The following is an 11,566-nucleotide window of genomic DNA, read 5'->3' as shown; positions in this document are numbered from 1 at the left end:
GATGATTGTGAGGAGGATAGTGAGGAGAGAAGAATTGAAGATGATGAGTATGAAGGTGACAAATCAGATGTGGAAGAACAAGATTACGACTTTAATGATGAAAGAATGCATGTTGATTGGAGTGAAGAGATTGATGAAGGGACAGGGGATGAGATTGAAAAGACAGATGTTGAGGAGAATGTAGCTCCTACTGACTTAGCTACTGATGTTTTCAATGCTACTGATATAGCTACTGATGTCTTAACTGACATAGCTACTGATGTCTTGACTGATGTACAGACAGAAGTAGAGACTGAAGTAATGATTGATGAAAATGCTACTACTGAGGAACTTATACACACTAAACCAGAAACTGATCAACAAGCATGTTCCAAGAGAGTAGAGCATGATCCAGAACTGGAAGCACTTGAGAAAGAAATAGATGACTTTGTACAGTCTGAAGAGGAAGAGGATGAGAGAAGAAGAATTGAGAAAGGTAAAGCAAAAGTATGTGAAGAAGAGCCTATTAAGGCATATCCAGAGAAAGATGTGTTGTTTACAGATGATGAAATTGCTGCTGCTGCTGCCTTAAGAGAACAAGAGAATATTTTAAGGGAGACAAGGGCTAGGGAGATATTGGCTCAAACACTGACTCCAGAAGAAATGGCAGAGCAAGAAAATTTGATCAATCTAGCCAATCTTGCTAAAGAAATTTTTGAAGAGGTGGCTGATCAAGAAGCAATTGAAACACTGATTATGATGAATAGAACTGAGGAAGTTGACAATTCCTTGGCTATGGTGGTTAGTATGTTTCAACCACAGAGTCAACCAGAAAAGGAATCTGAAAAGGCTTGTGAATCTGAAGAAATGCCACAAAAGGAACTTGAAAGGGAACCTGAAAGGCCAACTAGTGAATCTGTTGAAGAAATGTTGGCTAATATCACCAGAATCAGGATGGAAAGAGCTAAAAGGTTTGAACAAGTGTATACAAGAAAGAGGAAGTTTGATGAACAGAAAAGAACTGATGAGAGGATAACAAAGAGAGGAAAATGGAATGAAAAGAACAAATGCTATGTTGAGACTCCTGATGATGAGGGTGATAATGATAATAGTCCAATAAGAGCAATTCCACTGCAGACACTACAACCTGGTCAACAGATTCCAGGTGTTCCTGATGTACCTGCTCAAACTGAATCAAACCCAGAGCATCCACCCTCTGATGAACCCAAGATTGATGCAATGAATAATCTAACTAAATAGGAGGATGAGTCTGAGGAGTCTGATGAGGATGATAATCCTGATGATGATCAAAGAGAAGGTGTTGAAGCTGCCAATGTTGAATCTCCACAAGTAGAAATGACTAATGAGCAGAGAGCTAACATTGAGTTGAGTATGAGAGAAGCTAAGAGAAATCATCCATTGGTTTTAAAGTTGAGGAGGTATGGCATAAGTTTTGAAACTTTGGCTGATCTTGATAATGATCAGTTGCAAAAGAGACTTGACAAAGAGAGAGATTGTTTCAAGAAAAGGATGGAACAAAAGAATAGAGACTGCCAGAAATACAGAGAATATCTCAGAAGGCATAATTATTCAGAGAAAGATATGTCTCACTTCACAGTTGACCAATTCCAAGACCTTTACAACAGTGAAAGAGAAAAGGTTATTGAAAAATGTGTGAAAGAGAATGAGAAGACTGAGAAATTGGAAACTTTGAAGAAGAAATTTGGAGGTATGTGTGGTTACTTGCTTGAGAAAGGGTTAAAGACTGAGATGGTTGAGAACCTATCTAGAGAATCAGTATTGGATCAGTACAACAAACTAAAAAGAAAAGAAAAATTGAAGAGGGTCCAAACTGAGAGCTCTACCAAACATGCTGAAACATTTGTTGAACCTCAAATAAAGAAAAGAAAGATAATTACTCTGAGGGAGAAACAGAAGACACAGGGTGAAAAGGAAGTGTCTAAGGAAGTTCCTGTTGTTGAAACCCCCACTCCACAAGAAGTGGATTCTGAATCTGAAGATGAACCTTGTATACCTTGGGAAAATGAAAAGATGATCAACATTCTAAGGAATATAATGATTACTCAAAGAGGAATGGATGAAGCCTCTTTCAAGGCTTTGGAAAAGGAGGATTTAAAATATCTCTTCCATATTCAAAAAGCTGAATGGGAGAAAGCTCTAAAAGAAGGTGAGAACCCTAGATACTATGCAGATGGAAGCTTTGTACCTGCTGGTTTGTCAAGAACTCCTGGTATGGAGAAAATGTTGCTAGCTCTTAGAGATGAAGGAGCAAATGTTGTCGAGCTTTCCAACCTTCCAACTGAAATGGTGGAAGCAGTCTACATCAAATTCTTCAATTTGGGGCCAGAAAACCCAAGAAGTTTGTTCCTTTCAGACCACCAATTTCAAGTAGATGTCCACAAGGTGGAAGAGGTGAAGGTGGAAGAGGTGAAAGTGGAAGAGGAGAATGAAGTAGATCTGCACAACAAAGAACAACAATATCACAGTCAGATGTGGATCTTCCTAGAGAGATTTACTATGATTCTGTGTGTGAATGCATAAGAGTGATTATGGAAAGTAGACAACTAAGAGATATAGTTGTGAGAAGTGATTTCTATGAATATACTCAAGAACAATTAGAAAGAATGACAACACTCACTTTGTATGATTATAGAAACAGAAACAGAGTGGCTGGAAGACAAATGAATGATCTTTCTAAATTCTTAAGAGAAGAAGCAGATAGAGGATTCAGATTTCCGAAAGTAAAGAGAAACTGGAAGACTGTCCAAATTCACAGATCAAAGAGAACTGCAAAGTTAAGAAGGATGGACATTGCTGAAACAAACTATAAGGTGAATGTCAGAGACAGGAATCCACTGTCAAACATGAACACATGAATAAGTCTTGAAAGAAGGATGACACGCCCCAACTATACAGTCCAAAGAAATGGCATCATTACTGAAGTGGAATACAAAGAAAAAGATGACCATTACTTGCTGAGAAATTCTGATGGAAAAATACTGGGGATTATCAAAAAGGATGAAGACTTGAATTGCTTACCTGATGAAGATCTAATGGATATTAGGGACTGGGTCATACCAGAAGGTCATACTCATTACCAAGCCCTTGATATCTTCAGAATGAGAGCCGCATCAGTGATAACAAACAGAAGGCAAGCTGCTTACAGTGCATGGAAAAGACAAAATTCTTAGACTAGGCTTTTACTTTGTAATGTCTTATGACAGCCTATTTTTTGAATATGTAATTTTTGTTTATGTTAATTGAATATGTAATTTGACTTTTAATTTGATTTGTATTTTGACTAAGTGTAAGTAACCTTAGAAATGTTTTGGGTCAGCTGAGGCGTTCCAATCTAGGGGGAGATTGTTGAGTCAAGATTTGACACAAAACTGATCAGATGGAAGATTGGAATCTTCTCAACCTCCTCAGAATTCTCTAAGTATGGATCCGGGTACACCTCAGACCTCCGAGCATGCTTTTACTTAGCCGGGTACGATATTTTGTCTATCGGGCAGAGTTATCTTCACTAAGTCTCCTTTAGTGAATATCCGAGCAGGGTTTGCAAACTAGTGCATTACCGGGTATGGTTCACAAGTATATGCAAGTCCGGGCAAGGATCACTTTATCAAGCAGGATTGTTCTTCTTAGCCAAGTAAAGTTCACTTCCGAGTAAGCTTTAGGCTAACCAAGCTCATGAAGCCAAGAAATTGGAAGACCGGGCAAGGTATTTATTAATAAGTATGGTCCAGGTAGGCTTGATGATCTAATGATATATCTCAAGTATCATCGGGCAAGGTTCAACTTAAGCAAGGAACAGTGCAACCAAGCACACTTTGCTAATAAGTTATTTTCTAACAAAGGGTTGAAGGGACCATTGAAGAACAAGGTTGCTCGCAAGGGTTTGTCGGGCAAATTCTGGCAAAGTCAAGAAGATTGAAGTCTACCCGGTGAGTATTTTACTTGGTAAAATACTCTTCAAGTAAAGTCTACCCGGAAACTGATCCCGAGCACACTTTTATATTACCAAGTTATGAAGGATGGCCGAGCATACTCGGAAAAACAATATTGATGCAAAGCCAACCCGGAAGACTTGTTTTACACTTAGAATATTTTTGAATATGTAATTTGAATATGTATTATCGGATAGGGTTTCTAGAAGGAATGACAGCTGTCCACAGGTGTCAAGCCTATAAATAGAATAATTTAGGGCACACCAGGGAGACACAACAAGGAAGACAGTCACATTTATTAAGAAAGAATATTATGTGTGACAGCTGAAACCTTCCTTATCAAGAAACCCTAAAACGATTATCCACTTTGTATGATTCATTTATATAAATGGAAATCTTTTGAGTAAATCTTGTTTGTGTTGATTACCTTTGAATACTGTTTAAGCAACCATATGTTTGTTATTGATTCCGCCTTTAACAAACGGTGAACTTTCTAAATATAGCAACCCGTCATTAACTCCCTTGTCAACACATCTATTTGTGTGAGTTATGACATGATTTGAGTAAGATCCAGCTGAAATCGGGAACCTGACAGAATTGGATCAGAAATTCGGTCTTGGTGACTTCCATACAATATAATACGACCCTACGAAGGAATCAGATCAATAATTATGCACTGACGCCTCCCCGCGGCCTGTTCGAAATTTTGACAGTATTGCCAAAGGGGTATGTTCGTCTAGCAGGAAAAAAACTGAGTATGGGTCGTACCACCGAATCGGATCAGAAATTCGGTCTTGGAGACTTCTATACAATATTTTATAACCTTACGAAATAATCATATCAATAATTATACCCTAACACCACCCCACGCCCCGTTTGAAATTTGCCAATATTGCCAAAGAGGTATGTTCACCGAGCCGGAGGAACAACTGAGTATGGGTTGAACCTCCGAATCGGATAAGACATTCGGTCTTGGAGACTTCCAAATAAATATTTTATGACCCTACGAAAGAATTAGATCAATAATTATACAATGGCGCCACCCCGCGACCCGTTCAAAATTTTGCCAGTATTGCCAAAAGGGTATGTTCACCGAGTCGGAGGAAAAACTGAGTATGGATCAAACCCCCGAATCGGATCAGAAATTCGGTCTTGGTGACTTACATAAAACATTGTTTTACCCTAAGAAAGAATCGGATCAATAATTATGCCCTGACGCCACCCCGCGGCCCGATCAAAATTTTGCCAATATTGCCAAAGGGTATGTTCACCGTGCAAGAAAAAAACTAAGTACGGGTCAAACCACCGAATCGGATTAGAAATTCGGTCTTGGTGACTTCCAAACAATATTTTTTAATCCTAAGAAAGAATCGGATTAATAATAATGCCCTGACGCCACCCCACGGCTCGTTCGAAATTTTGCCAGTATTGCCAAAGGGGTTTGTTCACCTTGCCGGAGGAAAAACTGAGTATGGGTCGTACCGCCGAATCGGATAAAAAATTCGGTCTTGGAGACCTCTATTAAATATTTTATGACCCTACGAAAGAATCATATCAATAATTATGCCCTGACACAACCCCGCGGCCCGTTCGAAATTTTGCCAGTATTGCCAAAGGGGTATGTTCACCGAGCCGGAGAAAAAACTGAGTACGGATCGAACAACGGAATCGGATCAGAAATTCGGTCTTGGTGACTTCCATACAATATTTTTTGACCCTAAGAAAGAATCTGATAAGTAATTATGCCCTGACGCCACCCCACGGCCTGTTCGAATTTTTTCTAGTATTGACAAAGGGGTATGTTCACCGAGCCGGAGGAAAAAATTGAGTATGGGTCGAGCCACCGAATTGGATCAGAAATTCGGTCTTGGTGACTTCCATACAATATTTTATAACCCTACGAAAGAATCAGATCAATATTTATGCCCAAACGCCACCAAGCGCCCCGTTCAAAATTTTGCTAGTATTGCCAAAAGGGTATGTTCACCGAGCCGGAAGAAAAACTGAGTATGGGTTAAACCACCGAATTGGATCAGAAATTCGGTCTTGGTGACTTCCATACAATATTACACGACCCTATGAAAGAATCAGATCAATAATTATGCCCTGACGCCACCCCGCGGCCCGTTCGAAATTTTGCCAGTATTGCCAAAGGGGTATGTTCATATAGCCGGAAAAAAAACTGAGTATGGGTCGTACCACAGAATCCGATCAGAAATTCGGTCTTGAGACAACTATACAATATTTTATGACCCTACGAAAGAATCAAATCAATAGATATACCCTGACGCCACCTCGCGACCAGTTTGAAAATTTTCCAATATTGCCAAAGGGGTATGTTCACCGAGCCGGAGGAACAACTGAGCATGGGACGAACCTCCGAATCGGATAAGAAATTCAGTCTTGGAGACTTCCAAATAAATATTTTATGACCCTACGAAAGAATCAGATCAATAATTATACAATGACGCCACCCAGCGGCCCGTTCAAAATTTTGCCAGTATTGCTAAAGGGGTATGTTCATCGAGCCGGAGGAAAAACTGAGTATAGGTCGAACCACCGAATTGGATCAGAAATTCGGTTTTGTTGACTTCCATACAGTGTTTAATGACCCTACGAAAGAAAATCGGATCAATAATTATGCCCAAACGCCACCCCGCGACCTGTTCAAAATTTTGCCAGTATTGCTAATGGGGTATGTTCACCGAGCCGGAGGAAAAACTGAGAATGGGTCGAACCACCGAATCGGATCAAAAATTCAGTTTTGTTGACTTCCATACAGTGTTTTATGACCCTACCAAAGAATCAGATCAATAATAATGCACAAACACCACCCCGCGACCCGTTCAAAATTTTGCAAGTATTGCCAAATTGGTATGTTCACCGAGCCGGAGGAAAAACTGAGAATGGGTCGAACTATCGATTTGGATCAGAAATTCGGTCTTGGTGACTTCCATAAAAAATTTTACGACCCTACGAAAAAATCGGATCAATAATTATGCCCTTCCGCCACCCCGTGACCCGTTCGAAATATTGTCAGTATTACTAAAGGGGTATGTTCACCGAGCCGGAGGAAAAATTGAGTATGGGTCGAACCACCGAATCGGATCAGAAATTCTGTTTTGTTGACTTCCATACAGTGTTTTATGACCCTACGAAAGAATCAGATCAATAATTATGCCCAAACGCCACCCCGCGACCTGTTCAAAATTTTGCCAGTATTGCTAAAGGGGTATGTTCACCGAGCCGGAGGAAAAACTGAGAATGAGTCGAACCACCGAATTGGATCAGAAATTCAGTTTTGTTGACTTCCATACAGTGTTTTATGACCCTACGAAAGAATCAGATCAATAATTATGCACAAACGCAACCCCGCGACCCGTTCAAAATTTTGCAAGTATTGCCAAAGGGGTATGTTCACCGAGCCGGAGGAAAAACTGAGAATGGGTCGAACTACCGAATTGGATCAGAAATTCGGTCTTGGTGACTTCCGTACAAAATTTTACGACCTTACGAAAAAATCGGATCAATAATTATGCCCTTCCGCCACCCCGCGGCCCGTTCGAAAAATTGTCAGTATTACTAAAGGGATATGTTCACCGAGCCGGAGGAAAAACTGAGTATGGGTCATCGAATCAGAAATTCGGTCTTGGAGATTTCCATACAATATTTTATGACCCTAAGAAATAATCGGATCAATAATTATACGATAACGCCACCACGCGGCTCGTTCGAAATTTTTCCAGTATTGCTAGAGGGGTATGTTCCCCGAGACGAAGAATAAACTGAGTACGGGTCGAACCACCGAATCGGATTAGAAATTCAGTCTTGGATATTTCCATACAATATTTTATGACACAAGAAAGAATAGGATTAATAATTATGCCCTGACGCCACCCCGCGACCCGTTCGAAATTTTGCCCGTATTGCCAAAGGGGTGTGTTCAACGTGTCAAAGGAAAAACTGTGTATGGGTCGAACCACCGAATCAGATCAGAATTTCGGTCTTCGGGACTTCCACATAATATTTTTTGACCCTAAGAAAGAATCGGATCAATAATTATGCCCTGACGCCACCACGCGGCCCGTACGAAATTTTGCCAGTATTGCTAAAGATGTATGTTCACCGAGCTGGAGGAACAACTGAGTATGGGTCGAACCTCCGAATCGGATAAGAAATTAGGTCTTGGAGACTTCCAAATAAATAATTTATGACCCTACGAAAAAATAAGATCAATAATTATACAATGGCGCCACCCCGCGGCCCGTTCAAAATTTTGCCAGTATTGCCAAAGAGGTATGTTCAACGTGTCAGAGGAAAAACTGAGTATGCGTCGAACCACTGAATCGGATCAGAAATTCGGTATTCGGGACTCCCATACAATATTTTTTGACCCTAAGAAAGAATCGGATCAATAATTATACCCTGACGCCACCCGCGACCCGTTCGAAATTTTGCCAGTATTGCTAAAGAGGTATGTTCATCGAGCTAGAGGAACAACTGAGTATGGGTCTTACCTCCAAATCGGATAAGAAATTCGGTCTTGGAGACTTCCAAATAAATATTTTATGACCCTACGAAAGAATCAGATCATTAATTATAAAAGGGTGCCACCCCGCGGCTCGTTCAAAATTTTGCCAGTATTGCCAAAGGGGTATGTTCACCGAGTCGGAGGAAAAACTGAGTATGGGTCGAACCACCGAATCAGATCAGAAATTCGGTCTTGGTGACTTCCATACAATATTTTTTTTACCCTAAGAAAGAATCGGATCAATAATTATGCCCTGACGCCACCCCGCGGCCCAATCGAAATTTTGCCAGTATTGCCAAAGGGGTATGTTCACCGAGCCGGAAAAAAACTAAGTACGGGTCGAACCACCGAATCGGATCAGAAATTCGGTCTTGGATACTTCCATACAATATTTTATGACCCAAGAAAGAATCGGATTAATAATTATGCCCTGAAACCACCCCGCGACCCGTTCGAAATTTTGCCCGTATTGCCATAGGGGTGTGTTCAACGTGTCGGAGGAAAAATGTGTATGGGTCGAACCACCGAATCAGATCAGAAATTCGATCTTCGGGCTTCCATACAATAATTTTTGACCCTAAGAAAGAATCGGATCAATAATTATGCCCTGACGCCACCATGCCGCCGTTCGAAATTTTGCCAGTATTGCTAAAGAGGTATGTTCACCGAGCTGGAGGAACAACTGAGTATGGGTCGAACCTCCGAATCGGATAAGAAATTCGGTCTTGGAGACTTTCAAATAAATATTTTATGACCCTACGAAAGAATAAGATCAATAATTATACAATGGCGCCACCCCGCGGCCCGTTCAAAATTTTGCCAGTATTGCCAAAGGGGTATGTTCAACGTGTCGGAGGAAAAACTGAGTATGCGTCGAACCACTGAATCGGATCAGAAATTCGGTCTTCGGGACTTCCATACAATATTTTTTGACCCTAAGAAAGAATTGGATCAATAATTATACCCTGACGCCACCCGCGACCCGTTTACCAGTATTGCTAAAGAGGTATGTTCATCGAGATAGAGGAACAACTGAGTATGGGTCGAACCTCCAAATCGGATAAGAAATTCGGTCTTGAAGACTTCCAAATAAATATTTTATGACCCTACGAAAGAATCAGATCAATAATTATACAATGGTGACACCCCGCGGCCCGTTCAAAATTTTGCCAGTATTGCCAAAGGGGTATGTTCACCGAGTCGGAGGAAAAACTGAGTATGGGACGAACCACCGAATCAGATCAGAAATTCGGTCTTGGTGACTTCCATACAATATTTTTTTTACCCTAAGAAATAATCGGATCAATAATTATACCCTGATGCCACCCCGCGGCCCGATCGAAATTTTGCCAGTATTGCCAAAGGGGTATGTTCACCGAGCCGGAAAAAAACTAAGTACGGGTCGAACCACCGAATCGGATCAGAAATTCTGTCTTGTTGACTTCCAAACAATATTTTTTGACCCTAAGAAAGAATCGGATCAATAATTATGCCCTGACGCCACCCCACGGCCTATTCGAAAATTTTTTAGTATTACCAAATGGGTATGTTCACCGAGCCAGAGGAAAAACTGAATATGGGTCGAACCACCGAATTGGATCGGAAATTCGGCCTTGGTGACTTCCATACAATATTTAAAGACCCTACGAAAGAATCGGATCAATAATTATGCCCAAACGCCACCCCGCGACCCGTTTAAAATTTTGCAAGTATTGCCAAAGGAGTATGTTCACCGAGCCGGAGGAAAAACTGAGTATGGGTCGAACCACCGAATAGGATCAGAATTTCGGTCTTGGGGACTTTCATACAATATTTTATAACCCTATGAAAGAATCGGATCAATAATTATGTCCCAAAGCCACCCAGTGACCCGTTTGAAATTTTGCCAGTATTGCCAAAGGGGTAAGTTCACCGAGCCGGAGGAAAAACTGAATATGGGTCGAACCACCGAATTGAATTAGAAATTCGGTCTTGATACCTTCCATACAATATTAAGACCCAACGAAAGAATCAAAAGAATAATTATGCCCTGACGCCACCCCGCGACCCGTTCAAAATTTTTCCTGTATTGCCATAGGGGTTTGTTCACCTTGCCGGAGGAAAAACTGAGTATGGGTCATACGCCGAATCGGTTAAGAAATTCGGTCTTGGAAACTTCTATTATATATTTTATGACCCTACGAAAGAATCATATCAATAATTATGCCCTAACACAACCCCGCGTCCCGTTAGAAATTTTGCCAGTGTTGCCAAAGGGTATGTTCACTGAGCCAGAGAAAAAACTGAGTACGGGTCGATCTACCGATTTGGATCAGAAATTTGGTCTTGGTGACTTCCATACAATATTTTTTGACCCTAAGAAAGAATCTGATCAATAAATATGCCCTGACGCCACCCCACGGCCTGTTCGAAATTTTGCTAGTATTACCAAAGGGGTATGTTTACCGATCTGGAGGTAAAATTGAGTATGGGTCGAGCCACCGAATTGGATCAGAAATTCGGTCTTGGTGACTTCCATAAAATATTTTATGACCCTAAGAAAGAATCGTATTAATAACTATGCTCTGACCCCATCCCGCGGCCCCTTCGAAATTTTGACAGTATTGCCAAAGGGGTATGTTCACCGAGCCGGAGAAAAAACTGAGTACGGGTCGAACCACCGAATCGGATCATATATTCGGTCTTGGAGACTTCCATACAATATTTTATGACCCTTCGAAAGAATCGGATCAATAATTATGGCCTGACGCCATCCCGCGGCCCGTTCGAAAATTTGCCAGTATTGCCAAAGGGGAATGTTCACCGAGACGGAGGTAAAACTGAATATAGGTCGAACCATCGAATCGGATAAGAAATTCGAACTTGAAGACTTCCGTACATATTTTATGACCCTAAGAAAGAATCGGATCAATAACTATTCTCTGATGCCACCCCGCGGCCCGTTCAAAATTTTACCAGTATTGCCAAAAGGGTATGTTCACCAGCCGGAGAAAAAACTGAGTACGTGTCTAACCACCGAATCGGATCATATATTCGGTCTTGAAGACTTCCGTACATATTTTATGAACCTAAGAAAGAATCGAAT

This window comes from Bidens hawaiensis, unplaced genomic scaffold (assembly GCF_021521415.1).
Source record: "Bidens hawaiensis isolate Kalapana, Puna unplaced genomic scaffold, B.hawaiensis_p1.1 tig00008655_1, whole genome shotgun sequence".
NCBI lineage: Eukaryota > Viridiplantae > Streptophyta > Magnoliopsida > Asterales > Asteraceae > Bidens > Bidens hawaiensis.
Note: the sequence above shows the minus strand (reverse complement) of the source record.